This window comes from Tursiops truncatus, chromosome 2 (genome assembly GCF_011762595.2).
Source record: "Tursiops truncatus isolate mTurTru1 chromosome 2, mTurTru1.mat.Y, whole genome shotgun sequence".
NCBI lineage: Eukaryota > Metazoa > Chordata > Mammalia > Artiodactyla > Delphinidae > Tursiops > Tursiops truncatus.
Genome location: NC_047035.1, coordinates 37,951,658 through 37,970,796, shown reverse-complemented (window position 1 = coordinate 37,970,796; position 19,139 = coordinate 37,951,658). Strand labels below are relative to the sequence as shown.

The window sequence follows — 19,139 nt, the reverse complement described above, 5'->3', positions numbered from 1 at the left end:
CAAATCAGCAACTCTCAATTCTGAATAAACCACTGACATATCAAATTGAGTGGGTGTTTTGTTTGGTTTTTTTTTTTTGCGGTACGCAGGCCTCTCACTGTTGTGGCCTCTCCTGTTGTGGAGCACAGGCTCCGGACGCGCAGGCTCAGCGGCCATGGCTCATGGGCCCAGCCGCTCCGCGGCATGTGGGATCTTCCCGGACCGGGGCACGAACCCGTGTCCCCTGCATCGACAGGCGGACTCTCAACCACTGCGCCACGAGGGAAGCCCGAGTGGGTGCTTTTTAAGATTTCATTTTTAATTTTTTAATGAAAAATACATTTCTAAAGAGCAAATGAACTTCAGTATGTTTTAGAAGATGATATAGTTTCACTGAAGTGAAACAAGTTCTCAGTGAACTCCAAAATTCTTATCTTTTAGTTAGGTACCAATCAGAAAGGCTTAAGATCTACCCTATTAAAAATACCCTTGAATCTAAAAATATGTATATGTATAATGGATTCACTTTGCTCTATACCTGAAACTAACACAACATTGTAAATCAACTATACCCCCCAAAAAATTAAAACTACCTTTTGACCTCCTTGGACAAATGGCCTGAAATTGGGTCTGGACAGGGAAAATACAAGATGAGCCTACAGCATCAAATAGTGCCTGAAAGTAAAGAAGTGCCTAAAAAAAAAAAAAAAGACGCAAGAGCCAAGATCTCCCACTGGTCACTCTAGACCAGTTTGAGCAAAAAAGCGGCCAAACAATAAAATAAATACCCATGAATCCATACTGATAAAAATAAATGATTGAGTAAGTAAATAAATGAGGGAGAAGGGACATATCTTCCTTACAGAAAAATTCCAACTTATATAAGCAGATACAACCTCCTCTAGGAGGTGGAGCTCAGTTCTCTTCTGGAGTATAGGCTGGACTTAATTACTTGCTTCCAAAGAACAGAGTATTGAAAGAGTAAAAGATAGTAAATTCAACTAGAGAAAATCAGAAGACACCACCTTAACCAACTGATCAAGGTCAGCATCTTTGGTAGTAAGTCATGTTGATGTCACTTGCCCTCTGATGTGATGTGATGAGAAAGATAGCTTACTTCTGTGGCATTCGTCTCAAAAATTCATAACCCCAGCCTAATCTTGAGAAAACGTCAAACAAACTCAATTGAGGGACAATCTACAAATACCTGGCTAGTACTCTTCAAGTTTCAATGTCGTGTTAGCAGAGCATTTGGAAGCAGTAGCTGCTAATGTCTAACGTCATGTGCTAGTGGCAAGGTCAGTGGCAAATGGGAAAAATCTAATGTTAGCTACAAAAGTTCTATACTGGACATTAAAGAACAGTCCCTCATATGCACTACCAGTATGCCCTAGAGAAATCAATACCTTGGGATAAAAAGCATGCATTGGTTTAACTTCTGCAGAACATTTCTGAGAAAACTTTTATATCAAAAATTTAGAAGGCTTCCCTGGTGGCACAGTAGTTAAGAGTCCGCCTGCCGATGCAGGGGACACGGGATCGTGCCCCAGTCCGGGAAGATCCCACATGCTGCAGAGCGGCTGGGCCCGTGAGCCATGGCTGCTGAGCCTGCGCGTCCGGAGCCTGTGCTCCGCAACAGGAGAGGCCACAACAGTGAAAGGCCCGCGTACAGCAAAAAAAAAAAAAAAAATTAGAGAAATTTGTGTGTATGTTTTAAACTGACACATAATTGGCCTTAAAACAATCTATCAAAGAACAATTTGTTTTAAATTGGGCAGAAGTGCTGCATATTTAGTGGAAGGTATGCTAAACTGACATCTGCTACAATTTCAATGTAATTTTCAATATCATATTCATTAATGACTGAGACAATGTCTTTGTAAATTAATCCTGGTTAGCGAGCCTGAATATACTATTTTTGTTCACACGAATGTTCAAGATACTGGTTGCAGCAACATATGGCACTTCATGCATTAAATACACTAAAATGCTTAGGGAGAGCACAGTTTTTAAAGTGCAGGAATTTGTTACCAAGGAAAAGAGGGAGGGGGTGGGAAGGAATGACACACACACACTTTCTCATGCAGTATGAGATTATCCTTCAGGTTCCAGATATAACATTCAAAGTATCTTTAAAAAACAAAGACATTTTCCTCAATAACATCTTGAGATATCCAGTTTCTCAAGTAAATCTTTCACCCAAAAGTCACCCTTTATAGTAAGTCTATGAATACCCAGCTTCTTTCAACAAGAACAATGAACTGCCTTTGCCTTTCCAAAACAACCAGCTGGTTAACCAAACAGAGAATAAACCAAACTTCTTCAGTCACCAGATGTCTTAATTTGGAACAGATAGTAGCAATGTGGAATAATCCAATTCTTGAATTGGTACTCTATGTTTACTACTTCTTTTTCTAATTCTCAATAGATGCTTTTAAAAACTAAGCAAATGCTCTCTGTAATAACTGCGATAACTCTGTAATAACTGCAAATGCTCTCTGTAATAACTGGAGGGGGAATAAAGAGTAGTGACCTATAATAGAATGATGTTAACATTATCAAAGAACAATCCACTTGAATATTATGTTATAGTTAAAAACTGATAAGCAATATCATTAAATCCCTAGGACTCCATGCTCCCAATGCAGGGGGCCCAGGTTTGATCCCCGGTCAGGGAACTAGATCCCACATGGAGCAACTAAAGATCCCGCATGCCACAACTAACACCTGGTGCAGCCAAATAAATAAATATTTCTAAAAAATAATTAAATCCCTATTCAATAATTCAGAAATGATTCTCAAATGGCTAACATGACAGGCCTAAAACACAGTGGATTTAGCAAAGTCCCTTCTCTCAACAAAGAGCAGTGGGGAGACAGATATATAGACAACTAATTATAATAATGAAAATAGTGATTAAGTATTATAAAAAATAATATTGGGTAAGGCAAGAAATGGGGCAGGAATAGCCTTTTAGATTTGGTCATTAAAGGCAAGCCTCTCTCATGAGGTGAGATTTGAGCCAATACCAGAATAAAATGAGGGAGCAAAGTATTGGACCGTGTGAACCAAGAGAAAAATAATGAAACAAAAATAAAACCAAAAATAAACAAATGGGACCTAACTAAACTTAAAAGCTTTTGCACAGCAAAAGAAACCATAAACAAAACGAAAATTCAACCCTTGAAATGGGAGAAAATATTTGCAAACGAAGCAACCGACAAGGGATTAATCTCAAAAATATATAAATGGCTCATGCAGTTCAATATCAAAAAAAACAAACAACCCAATCCAAAAATGGGCAGAAGATAATTTTCTCTCCTGGGCAGAGAAAAATAGCAAGTGGGCCAGTGCGGCTAACACTGAGTCAGAGAAAGAAAGTGGTGTAGGAAATAAGGTTGAAGGGGTAGCTGCAGTCAGATAAGAGATTTGCAGGCCACGGTAAGGACTTCAGATTTTATTCTCAAGAGAGAAAGCAAGCCACTGCAGGCTGACAGCAGGTGAGAAACGTCTGTGAAGAGATTCCTCCAGCTGCTGACTGGAAAACAGACCCAGGGCAAGAATGAAAGTAGTAAAGAGGCTTGTGCACAATTTTGGGCAAGAGATACGAAAGTAGGGAGAAGTGGCTGGATTCAGGCCACAATTATGAAAGAGGAATAAACAGCATTTTCTCATTAGACTTCAAGAGGGGTATGAGAACAATTGTCAAAGATGATTCTTAGGTTTCTGGCCTCAGCCACAAAGTGAATAGACCATTGGCATGTTACTTTTAGGATAATTACAAGCTTTCAGGATAATTACAAGATGATTAATTAGATAATTAGACAATTATCCAATTGTTTAAACAGTCTTTATAAACCGTGGTATATTAATACAATAAAATTATACACAGCAAAAGACAAAACAAAAACCCACACACCACTGGTACATGCAACAAGGTGGACGAATCTCAGAACTGTTTAGTGACAGAAGCCCGACACAAAAGGTTGCTACAGGATTTCACTTATACAGAGTTTAAGAACAGGTAAAACAAATCTACAATGGTGGCAATCGGAATACTGGTTATCTTTTGGGGGAATCTGGACTGGGGAAGAAAGCAAGAGAACTCTGTGAGTCGTGATTATGCACAGATGTATACATTTGAAAAAACAAACAAATCATCACGGAGGAGAATGACCCTCTGCCTCCATCACGATTCTCACACTGAGTAAAAAGCATCAAAAGTCTACTGCTGGAGGAGAAACAGCATGGTGAGAAATCCCCTATCTGGCACATGCCAGCAGTGCCTGCTAAAAGTTGCGAGTGGAGAAGAACAATGAGGAAAGCCCTCCAGCATCCCAGGCCCAACACTGCAGTGGCTTATTAACATCAAACAAAGGAGAGGTCTGAACAAGCACTATTAATTCACTCAAAATTATCATAGAACTAAATGTGAGGGCAAGAACTACAAAACTTCTAGGAAAGAAGCAGAGAAGTTACGACCCTGGGTTAGGTGAAGACTTCTTAGAATCCAAAAGCACAAACCAGCAAAGAAAAACTTGAATTAATTAAAAATTTAAACTTCTCTGCTTTTTGAAAATCAGTTAGGAAAATAAAATGTCAATCTCTGGGACTTCCCTGGCAGTACAGTGGTTAAGACTCTGTGGTTCCAATGCAGAGGGCACGGGTTCAATCCCTGGTCGGGGAACTAAGATCCCACATGCCGCTGCAGTGCAGCCAAAAAAAGAAAAAAGTCAATCTAAAAGAAAAGAGGCGGGCTTCCCTGGTGGCGCAGTGGTTGAGAGTCCGCCTGCCGATGCAGGGGACACGGGTTCGTGCCCTGGTCTCACATCCTGCGGAGCGGCTGGGCCCGTAAGCCATGGCCGTTGAGCCTGCAAGTCCAGAGCCTGTGCTCCGCAACGGGAGAGGCCACAACAGTGAGAGGCCCACATACCGCAAAAAAAAAAAAAAAAAAAGAGGTGAAGCTCAAGGTACCAGAAATCAAGTTTATTTGGGAACAGCAGAGGAATTGCAATTCGCAACAGCCAAGCTGCAACGAGTTACAGGCAAGTCTGTTGAAGGTTTAGGATGGGTTGCTTTTATGGGCAAGTGGTGCCAAAGAGCAGAGTCCAGTTGGGGGCCATGCAGCAAGTCACTGGTTCGAAGATAGGAAGAGATTCTTGGCGGATGCTCATTAGTCACAGGTTAAGTTTCGATAAATCTGTAAATTTGATAATTCTCTAAATCGGGTATTCATGGGAAATCAGTCTCTCAGTCTTTAAGTTTTGTTTTTCTGAGGGCACATGAATGGGTCTACATTTCATATCTTTTGGTTCCATTTTAGATTAAAATCCTTTCGCTCTTCCCTCGCTTGAGCAGGATCTTTCACAGACAGTATCGCTGATCAACCTTATTGCGTGGGTATTTGTTTAGTCAGAGATGTTGTTAGATGTTGGGCTGTGTGTCCCTTGGAGCTGCAGAGGACCATTCTAAGATGTTCTGCTCCACCGAAGAGGGGAATGGCAAGTGGATTTTTGGCTTCATTTGAACAACATGGGGAATCTCAGTCATAGTCCTCTAAGGTGGTCAGGTTGATTTCCATGGTCAATTGAGCCTCATGATGAGCCTTAGGAACTTTATTTTGTACATACGTCTGAGGGAAAGACATTTGCCTACTGAAATAAGACAGCAGAAATTTCACTAGGAGGATGACACCCAGGGACAGAAGTCCAGTTATGGTTACTGACTGGAACAAACTTCTCAACCAGTTTCCCCAGCTACCTAATATTTAATAGGTTGAGAATGTCCCAAGTCCTGGAGCTTGGCCTATTTCAGTTAACAGATTGATACTGTCCATCATTTTTATTTCTTGCATTATTTTTCCCCATTTGTTAACATAAAAACAGCCTTCTTCCCCAAGCAGGACACAGGTTCCTCCCTAGTGTGCAGTGAGGAGGTGTAGTGCTCTGTGGTTTTGTAAGACTACTTCCGCTAGGCTGTCTGTTTGGGTTTGTTGATTTTCAAAGGCTCTAAGAGAAGCATTAAAGGTAGTTGCCATGACTACGGAGAGGTTTCAAATTGCTTTTTCAAGTCCGTTACTCCAACCCAAGGGGAAAAAGACTCAGGCAAAGGCACGCCCAAACCCCTTTCTATCTACTATGGGGTTATTTGTGGGCATCCATCCAAAATTATATCCATCCCAGCTTTGACGTGCTCTTTTAAGTTGTTAGGAGAAAGAACCCAGACTGGGTACATAGGCAGCGGAAGGGCAACAACTCCACAACGTCCCTTCCATTTAAGGAGGAGTGTTTCTGCACAGAAAGAAATAACCAGTGTTTTCTGAAGACAGGGTGTTAAGTGGGCCCCCTTTTTTTCCTGGTATAAAAGAAGAGCTCTCAGGATCAAAAACATGGTCATTTACACATAGCACATGACAGTCAGCATGGTGGGAATGGCTATAAGAACATTTTAAATTTCTATACATATGGAATAATAGATGAGTTTGATTATTGCGGGTAAGTTTCTCATGGAGGTCTGGGGAATCTCTAGGGAGAAGGTGAGTCGAATTAAGTTCCCACCATTCACCAGATTTTTGATCAATTCCCTATTAAGTACCATTGAAAGGAAGCACATCCGCTTCCCATTCCCTGGTACCATTATAATTTTCATTATCCCACCACAGAGCTACATTAATGGAGGAGACATTTAGTCTTCTTGATTCCAGCAGGGAGTGAATTCACGATCATCTGAGTCATATAGAATTGTATAGTTACAAGCGTTTAGTGGGAGGGAGGCCAGAGTTTTGCCAGTACCATAAATGTTTTCAAAACACAAAGAAAGATTTTGGGTAAGAGTCCAGACTTGATTAAGGGGTATTCCTTTATGGGCAGGGGGCACCCAATGGAATTCTGTAATGTCTGGTGCCAATTTGCTGCAAGGAATAACATGCACCTCTTCAAAGGTACCAAAGGAAAAGCCTACATCTCTGCCAGACAGATTTCTCCATCTTTCTAAGGTTAATGGCCAGGTTACCAGTTCAGGTTCATCATGAACGTTATTAGCTCTGGCACAAATCAAACAATCAGTAAGGCTGGCAGAATCAGGGAGTTTTGGTAAGGTGCGCCAAGGGATGCGCTAAAGCTAAAGAGAGCAGCAAGAAAGCCAAAGAAAGGGCAATTAGAACTTTAAGCAGCATGACACAGGCCTGTCTGGATATCTTGGGAAAGCTGTCTACTTCTGATGTCATCTGGTTCAGTAGAAAATTTTAGCTTTGAATCACCAGTTAGGTTGCAGATCCACTCAAGTTTGGGGGCCTTTTTACAGAAGAGACGCATGAATCCAGGAGTCCATCCCTTGGAGCTTAGCGAAACAGGGGTTAGTCAGCAACAGCTGGTAGGGGCCCTTGCAACAAGGTTGGAGGGAAACTTTATGGCTATGTCTTCTCCAGCAGACGAAGTCACCAGGCTGCAAAGGGTGGTGTTTGACATCTTTGTCTCCTGGGAGCATGCTGTGGAAGGATTATTCCTCCAAAGCATTATTATTGTCAATGGATTTAATTAGACCTTTGCAAAACTGAAATATATCCCCTTTTATTATTTGTAGGTCAAAGGAAGCAGGGACTAAATGCGTTGGCTGTCCTATAATTATTTCAAAGGGTGAGAGCTTATGAATCCTGAATGGAACGGGTCCAAGATTTAGAAGAACCAGCAGAAATATTTTTGGTTGAGGTATCTGGAGATTTTTAAATAATTTAGCCAATGGATCTTGATAATTCCATTTGTATGTTCAACCAGTCCTGAAGAGTGAGGATGATAAGCAAAATGAAAATGTTGTAGAACTGGCCAGATGGCACAGATTTGTGAAAGTACTTATCCAGTAAAGTGGGTTCTCCAGTCACTATGGAGTTCCAGGGAGGTTCCTCAAATGGAAGTAATCTTTCCTAAAAGGACTTTAGCTACAGAAGAGGCAGCTGCCTTTCTACATGGAAATGCTTCAGTCCATGTGAAAACATGCACACCATTACTAGTCTAATATATTTATATCCATGAGACAGGGACAACTGTATGAAATCCATCTGCCAGACCTCAAATGGTCTATTGGGTAAATCAAAATGTCCCCAGGCAGTGTAGATAGTCTCCTCTGGGTTGAATTTAGGACAAGATATGTGTTTTTTGTGGCCTTGCCGATGTTTCTCCACCAATATTGATTCATAAATGTTACCATTTTCTCACTGGACCAATGGTTTAATTCATATATGGTAGTTAAAAAGGGAAATTTTAGATTTTTTTTGGCAGGACCAATTTATTACTGTGTCCAAACCAGAGTCCCTTTACTTCACAGTACCAACAGCCTTTGATTTTCCAATTCTGTTCTTCTCTTTCAGAGGCCAACTGTTGTACTTCCCTGGCTAGTTCCCTTAGGTCCTTGCCAGGGGGAGTAGCCTTCCGGACTATGACAGAGGTTTGGTTTATAGATCTCAGAAGGGTGGCATTTTTTGCAGGATTCCTGGTGAGGTGGTTTCCTTTGGCTTCCAGAAAACCTGACTTGGAATGCCCAGGAACTTTAATGACAGCCAGAGCTGCTGGCAGCAGTATAGCATCCAACAAATTTTGGACATAAGGGCCATTCTTAATTTTAACTCCACTAGAAGTAAGGAAACCCCACTGTTTCCATAACATTCCAAAGTCATGGGCTATCCCAAAGGCATGTCAACTATCTGTACAGACATTTGCCGTCTTGCCTTTGGCTAAAACACATGTTTGAGTGAGAGCATGTAAGTCCGCTTGTTGGGCTGAAGTGGTCGAAGGCAAGGGTGCAGCCTCAATGACCTTGCATACCTGGCACAGAATTTGCCATTCTCAATTTTTAGGCAGGAACCATCAAGTAACCAGATCAGCATTCACCAAGGGGGTTTCTTGTAAGTCATCATGAGGGGTCAAGAGGTGATCCATCAAAGTCAAACAGACATGGGGAACTTCATCAGTGCAAGAGGGAAGAGGGATAGCAGGGTTGAGACTGTTATAATGAATAAGAGTCATATGAAGGGAGGTTAGTAAGAGGATTTCATAGGTGGTAAGACATCTCGCTGAAAGGTGTTGAGTGTGGTGCAAAATTTAAGAAAGGCTCAACAGGCTAAGGTACAAAGATGATCAAGGAGGACCCTATAACAGTCTCTTCAGTAGCCTTTACTAAAAGAGTGGAAGCAGGCATCGCTCTAAGGGGTGGGGGTGGAGTATTCTCAGGCCACTGGATCTCACTGTTGGCTGTAGAAACCTAAAGGTCAGTGATAGTCCCCATGTTTTTGGGTAAGTAATCCGAGGGCATTCACTTCCTTTTCATATACAAAAAGGAAAAAGGGTAGCTGATAATTTAGGTGTCCAAAGGCAGGTGGATTTATTAGGCTTTCCTTCAAGATCTGAAAGGCCAAGCTATCTTGATCATCCAAACAATGGGGTCAGGTTGGTGTTCTTTAGTAAGGCATATAGGGGCTGAACCACTAAGGAGAAATTTGGGATCCAATTATGACAATGACCAGCTAGTCCCAGAAAGCCTCCAGAGAATTTTATGTCATTTAAATCAGTCTTTCAAACTTGTGAGAAGTCAGAAGGCCTCAGTAAAGCCTTGAGGCATGACTGTCCAGATGTACTGTTGTCCTTCAGGTGAAGGCAAAGAGACGCTGACTACCCCTTTCAACAGGGATACTAAAAACCCACTGTATAAGTTGACTAGAATGTAAAAGTTGCTTCCAGTATGGATGGATACCAACAGCATGTGGGGATTAGAAAAGACAGGACGGCAGAGAATTACAATGTTATTTATTGCCCTACAGTCTTGGACAAATCTCCATCCTCATCCTGTTTTGTTTTTTGTTTTTTGTTTTTTGGTGGTACGCGGGTCTCTCACTGCTGTGGCCTCTCCCGCTGCGGAGCACAGGCTCCGGACGCACAGGCTCAGCGGCCATGGCTCACGGGCTCAGCTGCTCCACGGCACGTGGGATCTTCCCAGACCGGGGCACAAACCCGTGTCCCCTGCATCGGCAGGCGGACTCTCAACCACTGCGCCACCAGGGAAGCCCCATCCTGTTTTTTTAACAGGCAAAATAAGGGTATTACAAGGACTAGCACAAAGGATAATAAGCCCTTGGGCCTTATGGTCCTCTATAATGGGCCTTATGCCCTGTCAACCTTCTTTATTCACAGGATATTTGTTTATTCTTAGGAGAGGTTTTGTGTGGTCAATCTGGATCATAATGGGAGGGGCACCATGAATTGTGCCTTTTTCTGTTAAGAATTTTGTCCAAATATTAGGGAATACCAGGTTTAATAGGACAGATGAGTACAAAGTTTGGACTGCCTTGGTTTGTAGAGTGCCAATAATGGCAAAAGGGGTTAAATTTTCCTAAGTGTAGAATTCAAACTCAAGGGATATTTCTGCCTTTTGAGAGAAAAAAAAAAGGCAGCATTGTATTTCTCCAGAAAATCTCATCCCAGTAAACGTTTGGGAGCAGGCATTTATCTTGCAAAGGTCCAGACAAAAAAATATGGGCTGAGAAATATGGACACATTGCAGTTTTTTTAAGACTCCCACTATTTGAACATACATATTACTCCAAGAAAGGGACTGTTTAATTGTAGTGGGGTTGAGCACTTATAAGAGTAGCTCCTGTGTCAATTAATACTGTAAGGTGGGACTTTCCTGGTGGCGCAGTGGTTAAGAATCCGCCTGCCAATGCAAGGGACATGGGTTCAAGCCCTGGTCCAGGAAGATTCTTCATGCCACAGAGCATCTAAGCCTGTGCACCACAACTACTGAAGTCTGTGTGCCTAGAGCCCATGGTCCACAACAAGAGAAGCCACCGCAATGAGAAGCCCACGCACGGCAAGAGAGAGTAGCCCCGGCTTGCCACAACTAGAGAAAGCCCGCGCGCAGCAATGAAGACCCAACACAGCAATAAATAAACAAACAAACAAACAAATAAATAAATGTATTAAAAAAAAATACTGTAAGGAATTTGTCCCTGATCTGGAGAGTAGTTTCCTGCAGTCTACATAATGGCAGAACAAGGAACAGTCCCTGTGTGTCCTTGGAGTCCCATCATTGGGGGTGGGTTTGGCCATGGGTTCTTAGAAGGTTGTGACTATTTGGATTTCTATTTGTAGTAATCCTTTTACCAAGGTCAGGTTTTTTACAATAATGTCATAGTCCTGTAGGACGGATTTGCTTTGGAGTTTCTATCCGTTGGTGCTGTAGATTCAAAATCTTAGTTGTCTTTTTTCTAGAGTCACCTTCTATGGTGTGAGCTAATTTATTAGGCAGATTGACAAGGTCAGGGGTGAACACTGTCTCCCATTCGATACAGGTTCTTTTGACCAACAAGGATAAGTCCTTGTGCAGGCAATTTATACACATGGAATTAAAAGCCACCTGAGTGGCGACTTCTCTGGTGGCGCAGTGGTTAAGAATCCGCCTGCCGATGCAGGGGACATGGGTTCGTGCCCCGGTCCAGGAAGATCCCACATGCCGCGGAGCGGCTAGGCCCGTGAGCCATGGCCACTGAGCCTGCGCGTCCGGAGCCTGTGCTCCGCAACGTGAGAGGCCGCAACAGTAAGACGCCCGCGTACCGCACTGGCTAGGATTCCCCAAGGGGGAGGCCACCTTTAGTACATTCAGATGACTAGATTAAATTATCAGAAACAAAAGAGTACTTACCAGAAAGACAATCTGTCTCTATCTAGATTTTGAATAAAGTAAGACAGCTCAACCAAAAGGAGGTAGCTTGAGATCTGAGAGGAGACTTACCAAACTGAAAGTTACAGCGACTCACAGAAGCAAACAGTGCAAAGGACTCAAGTGCAGGAACCTCACTTGATCCCGGAAGTTCAAGTGGTTGGCGCCTTCAGATCACTTATGACACCACGCAATGTCAACCTAAAAGAAAAGAGGTAAGCTGAGTTACCGAAAATCGAGTTTATCCTGGAGTAGCAGAGATATTGAAGTTCAGGACATGCATGCTGCAGTAAGCTACAGGTGAGTCCACTGAAGGTTTAGGCTGGGTTGCAATTATGGGCAAGGAGTGCAAAAGGGGAGGGTCCAATCAGGGGCCATGCAGAGTTCACTGGCTCAAAGATGGGGAGAGATTCATTGGTCAGAGGTTAAGTTTCACTTTTGTAAATCAGGCATTTATGGGAAATCAGTCTCTCAGTCTTTAAGTTTCATTGTTCTGAGAGCACAAGTGTGAGATTCTCCATTCCATATCTTTCAATTCCATTTTAGATTAAAATCCTTTTACAGTTTTATCCACATCAGGCTGGAGGGACATATGGGGGTAGCCAAGGGAGGATGTAAAATAGACATTTGGATACATCAGTTTACAGCTCAGGAGGAAAGTATAAAACTGGGTCATCAGACTATAGGAAATAGGCAGTAGTTAAAAAGTAGGGACTTGGATGAAACTCCCGAAGGGGAATTATACAGAATGATATAAAACAACAGGTCAGGGCTTCCCTGGTGGCACAGTGGTTAAGAGTCCACCTGCCGATGCAGGGGACACAGGTTCGTGCCCTGGTCCGGGAAGATCCCACATGCCGCGGAGCAGCTGTGCCTGAGTGCCATGGCCGCTGAGCCTGTGCGTCGGGAGCCTGTGCTCCGCAACAGGAGAGGCCGCCACAGTGAGAGTCCCGCGTACCGCAAAAAAAAACAAAAACAAAAACAAACAAAGAAAACAGGTCAAGAATGGAATCCTGAGGGCTTCTCTGGTGGCGCAGTGGTTAAGAATCCGCCTGCCAATGCAGGAGACACGGGTTCGGACCCTGGTCCGGGAAGTTCGCGGCATGTGGGATCTAACTAAGCCCGTGCGCTACTGAGCCTGCACTCTAGACCCCGCGAGCCACAACTACGAAGCCTGCACGGCCTAGAGCCCATGCTCCACAACAAGAGAGGCCACCGCAATGAGAAGCCCACGCACCGCAGTGAAGAGTAGTCCCCACTCGCCACAACTAGGGAAAGCACATGCAGAGAAACGAAGCCCCAATGCCACCATACATACATACACACATACATACATAAATACATACATAAATATGAATTAGGAAAAAAAAAAAGAATGGAACCCTGAAACACCAGTTAAAGGAATGGGCAGAGGAAAAATAAAAACTATAAAGGAGACAAAGAAAGAACCAGAAGAACCTCAGAAAAGTGTCCAAACAATAGACAGCTAGTATTAACTGATTAATAACTAGGTTCCTGTATCAGTCTCTTCACATATATTGCTTCATTTAACCCTACCAATAATCCTAAAAGATAATCTTTTTATTGCTGCTTTTTAGGTGAGGAAACTGAGGCTTAGAGAAATAGGTATTGCACAGTAGTTAAGAGAATGGGTATACCGCCAGACTGTCAGGGTTCAAATTCTGGCTTCACCAGCTGCATAGCACAGGGAGATCAGCTCCGTGCTTTGTGACCACCTAGAGGGGTGGGATAGGGAGGATGGGAGGGAGACGCAAGAGGCAGGGGATATGGGGATATATGTATATGTATAGCTGATTCACTTTGTTATAAAGCAAAAACTAACACACCATTGTAAAGCAATTATACTCCAATAAAGATGTTAAAAAAAGAAAATTCTGGCTTCACTAGTTATGTGTTTCAGCTTCCTATTCTTTAAACAGAGGTTAACAGTTCCAACCTAACAGGGTTGTTATAAGATATAAACTAATTACTACATGTTAAGTGCTCAGAATGATGCCTGGCCCGAAAGACCAGGAAGTGCCAGCACAGAGAATTTCAAAGAAATGCAAGTGTCAAACGATAAACTTGCAGAATAACCTACTAGATTTTACATATATCTATATATATACACATATCCCCCATGCTGTAAACCATGATAACTGACATCAAACTGAATATATACACTGGGGGCAGTGGGGGCAGGGAGACAAGCAGACTAGATACTTCTACAGTGAATTCACAGTATGAAATGTTCTCCCCAAAAGTCACCAAACAGAAAGATGCTTTAACACTTTAACATACTAATAATTCTTTTAATTTCCACTGTTAACCAGTGCCTGAAATAAAGTTAAGCCAGAATGAGGCTTCCTAATACTGGAGAGCTTATAATCATGTCCACATATCTCTCATACAAAAGGCAACAGTTTACAAATATTTATAAATAGATAGTTAAAGATATCTTCTTTTACATTTTGAAGTATAGATTCACTATTTACTACTCCAAATTAGATGAGTATCCAAAAGGGATCTATTGAAATAGAAATCAAAACAGTGGTAAAAACCCTTAAACATAAATATTTATAGCTTTATATTCGTGTAAAGATTCAATAGGACAGACCAGTTCTCTTAACCACTTTGTGCCATATCACGGGAAGATCAGAATCTAGTTAAGTTCTAAACTCATTTCCTTTCCTCTGAACACAGTGAAAGATCCTGATATCAGAGAAATAACCAACAAAAGGCATAATTCTTGAACCATGCTACAAAAGCCGGATATTAAGAGGAAAAAAAATTCCACACTTACTGTATAGATCTGATGTGAAGGATAAAAAGGACTGGAAATATTGTACTGTCAAGTTTAACTTTACTAAACATGAAGACTTAAGCTACCAAATTCTTTTTTAATACTTGCCCTCTTTGCTCATGGCACTGATGACTACTGCCATCGAGCAACAGGTGCAAAAATTAGAGAATGACAAAAAACATCATTCAGGACTTAATTACAAAGTCTCTAAACAGAATAAATCTCCACTGTTACCCAGGATAACTGAGATTTTCTTAAGTTGTTTTTTCCTCTTCACCTAGCAATATAAATTCCTACCTCTATGTGAACTCCTAGATTTTATCCTCAACCCTGATCTCTCTTCAAAATTCCAATCCCATATTTCTAATGTCTGCCTAGACCTCTACCCTCGAACGTGCTGCCAAAACTTCAAATTAAATATACTCAAAATGTAACTCAAACATATATTCCTCATCTCTGTTAACTGCACAATCTTCTCAGTCACCAAGGCTCAAAATCTCAGAATTACCTTTGATTAAAAGGAGGCAAACGACAAGATTCTCCTCGCTAATAAAGCCTACCTTGAAAATCACCCATTACATCCATCTCCTCACTGTTTGTCCTGCCACTATCCTCCTGTTTTCCATTACCTCTCGCCTGCAACTGCAATAACCTCCTCTGTGCCTGATACAGAGCATGACAGGTAACACTTGACTTAACATCTGATTCCTGGCCAAAGATGTCAAGAACGGGAAAATTTCTTACTTCCCACACGAGAAATATCATGTGAGAGTTTTATTCTTAGAAGCCAACTTCATGTTGTAAAAAATATTGACACTCAGTATATCAGAAATAAAAGCAAATATAGATTTCACAAACATTTCTTAAGTACATAAACTAAACACTTAATTTTTATAAAGTACGACATACATTCTTTTGTTGTTTCTGCATGAACTGCAGATGTTTGAACATGTGAATTACACACTATATTTTATAGCAAGCCCAGACTCATCAATACTTTAATAGGCTAGGCAAAATATTTTCCCCACAATACAACTGCAGAAGAGTTGCTACTCTCTCCAAGAACCCTACATCATTTTCTTGAGTTATCTAGATAATACCCATGCTTCAAGATATAGCTCAAATTCTACCAGTACTACAAAATCCTTCTTAACTCAGCCTAAAGTGAGTTTCTACTTCCTCTGAATGCCAAAAGATCAACTGTTATTCATTTAGCAATCATATACCAAATATACTAAAGTGCTATTTATCTCTAGTTATATGTTTTATATATTTATATTTGCTTCTTTCTCAGTGTAAAGTATAAACTTCTTAAGGACAGGAACCGTATTTTCCAATTCTCTAATATCAATCCTCCACCAGCCTGAGACTAATTCCACAGCTTACCTCACGAAATGCTACCTCCCATAAGAGGAGTATAAAAATATAAACACACACAAAACACACTCAATAGAGGCAGGCAGGAGGCAAAGATAAGGAACTACACATAGATGTAAAACAATGACAGTCAAAGACAGGAAACACACACACACACACACACACACACACACACACAGACCAAGCTTTAGAAGCAGCTATCCCTTTTGTGGAGAAATTAAATAGTAGTAATATTATCAATATTGATAAAACATCCATAACCACAGTTTAGAGGTAAATTCACTCAACCTCCTAACATCATAGAAAGCACCAGGAAGGCATAACTGAGGAGGCTAAGGAAAGGGCTAGGATTTGGGAACATCATCTTACCATCTCACACAGTACCCTACAGGCAGAAAGTATTCAACAAACACCTGATGGTTTGAATGCAATTTAATAACTAGATCTGCAAACCCAAATCTCAGACCAGAATGTTCAAAATGCAACTCTTCTTGCACAAAATACTTTACGGGATCAAACTAACTCAAAATTCCAGCATAATGCACTGAATACTTTGTGCTTTGCTTATATGATACAAACATGCTTTTGATGCCAAAAAGATACATCCACATTATAATCTTTAAAGATTTTAAAAAATAACCCAGTGATTCATAAAATTGTATTCTTCCTATTTTTATAATGGCTCAGGGTATTTGTGTGATTTTCAGTCTCCCTTCTTAGTTCCTAAGAAATAACTTCAATTTGACTTTACAACCTCAGGGTGGGGTGGGGGCAGGGGAAGGGAAAGTTTGGAAAGAATGAAATAGCTCTGCAAAAATAATTCAGTGCTACATTAAATACAAATTAATGACAGGCTAATGAAATCACAGTGGCGCAGTGGTTAAGAATCCGCCTGCCAACGTAGGGGACACAGGTTCCAGCCCTGGTCCAGGAAGATCCCACATGCCACGGAGCAACTAAGCCCGTGCGCCATGACTACTGAGCCTGCACTCTAGAGCCCGCGAGCCACAACTACTGAGCCCACGTGCCACAACTACCGAAGCCCGCGTGCCTAGAGCCGGTGCTCCGCAACAAGAGAAGCCACCACAATGAGTAGCCCGTGCACCGCAACGAAGAGTAGCCCCCGCTCACTGCAACTAGAGAAAGCCGGCTCACAGCAACGAAGACCCAACACAGCCAAAATTTAAATAATTAATTAATTAAACAACAACAACAACAAACACTAACCACTATGAAAAATTTAGCTTCAGTATCTATTCTTTCTTCCTTTCTTGAAAATAGATGCCTGTCATGCATGCTAACAACTTTAGGTCTGAGTAATACAGGGCTGAAGGATTCATGAAGAAACGGAAGCAGTCCGACAGAATTAGAACCAAGATAAAAATACTCTAACAAGCAGCCGAGAATTGGAAACACAATGGAAAACGAAGGAACGTGCCTCTGAGATGGACCTAGTCAATATGAGTGAGCTGAAAGGTGTTAAAGGTGGAAATGAAGGCAGTGTTTTTATGGGAAAAGATCTGCACTAGAAGTAAGGAGGCTTACTTTCTTTTTTTTTGCCTGTGACCTTCAGTAAATCACAGATCCAATCTGAATCTTGGTTGCCTCACATTTCCACTTGTTCTGTTTACTGATACTTTTGTATGCATCAGTGACATTAACAGTAACTAAGACATAATGAACTCTTGTTATAATCCAGGCACTGTTCTAAATGCCTTATATGCATTGTATCTCATTTAACCTTCCAGACAGCCCTACAAAATAGGTACACTTACTTCTCCCATTTTATATAATTAGGAAGTAAAGCTTAGAAAAGGTAGGTGATACACCAGAGGTCACTTTGCTCACAAATGCATAGCAGGGACTGGAACTCAAAACTGGTTTCAGAGCCCACACTCTTAAATACTTTCTTATACTGCCTCTCAAATGATATAAAGGAAATATTTTACAAAGCATTCTTAAATGGCCATTCAAATGTAAAGTCCTGTTATAATTCTTATTTGCACTAATCAAAATGACTTCATACAACCAAGCAACATAAAGTTAAAATACTTAAAGCATGAATATGTGAATATGAATATGTGGAGGGCCTTAACAAAGTTTTTTAAGACAGTGGTAATATCAATGATGTGAAATCCAGTGCAAATTTTAGTTGAATGGATGTGTAAATTTCCAAGTATTTATAGTCTTAGAGACTTACAGTATCAGCTACAAGATATAATTTAAAATATAAGCCATCCCCTAGAGCTTTTTCTCTTTTAGCTATTATTTCACATTAATACTTGATGAATGATACTGAATAAAATCATTAAGGAAGGAATTTATTTAATAGTGTTTGTCAGGCACTGTTTTAAGCACTTCACAAATATTTACTCATTTAATCCTAACAGCCTACAAAGTAGTTATAATTGGAGCCAGTATTCAACTCAGGTCGTCAGGTTTAAGGATCTGTGCTCTTAACCACTAGCTCCATTGCAATTCAAGAAATGGTGAAATTCTTTTTTTTTTAGGCCAATATAAAGTACTAATGATCAGGATGAATGTCCACAAAGAGAATGGAGCCATCACTTACCTCAGCATACATACTAATACAAAGGAACATGTAAAAGAAATATATTAACTGATATGGTAAACTAATCTATGCTATCAGGAAAAGTTATTAGTCTTTGGAAGAAGAGGTTTCTTTTAATTTTCCTATGAAATTGTACTGTTAGCAAACCAAAGGAATGAAATTGGGAAAATAATATTAATTAACACTAATATTAATTTTAAAGAGTTGATAGACAGGATTTTTATCATTTTTTGGTCCAGGCATCTTATGAAGCAGCAAAAAACTTAAAAAAAAATCACATGAACTAGTGGATTTCACAATAAAATTCATGCTAAATTTGAACCTTTTAAGGTATAACAGATACTTAATACAACCTTGTATTTTGTTTATGAAAGAATTACATTTTTCAAAGGACTACAGTATTTCTTATTTCATCTGTTTCTCACAACTCCGAGAGTTAAGTAGGAGAAGTACTATTATTCTTATTTTACAAATACGAAACTTAAGCTCAGAAAACTTAAATATTTTGCATGGTCTAGATATACCTTCTGACTCCAAGTGCTTCTTCTATTACATCATGCTGCCAAAATGGTAAGCTTTATACTTTTCAAGTTGTTTCACAGCCAAGAAAATTTGGAAAATATACAGCAGAAAACATAATGAAGTTTTATGGTTGTTAAAATGTAAAGAGATTTGCTAAAAATCTCATTATTATATGATGTA

General features: G+C 40.6%; 1 protein-coding gene across 2 annotated transcripts in view; it reads right to left on the bottom strand.

Annotated features, from left to right (window-relative positions):
* The window catches only part of WDR89 (WD repeat domain 89), a 34,761-nt gene that overhangs the window by 11,125 nt on the left and 4,497 nt on the right, over nt 1-19,139 (bottom strand). For both annotated transcript variants that reach the window (XM_019923025.3, XM_004322358.4), the window contains exon 2: nt 11,758-11,886. The gene's annotated coding sequence lies outside the window, so the exon portion shown is untranslated. The remainder of the gene's footprint in view (nt 1-11,757; nt 11,887-19,139) is intronic.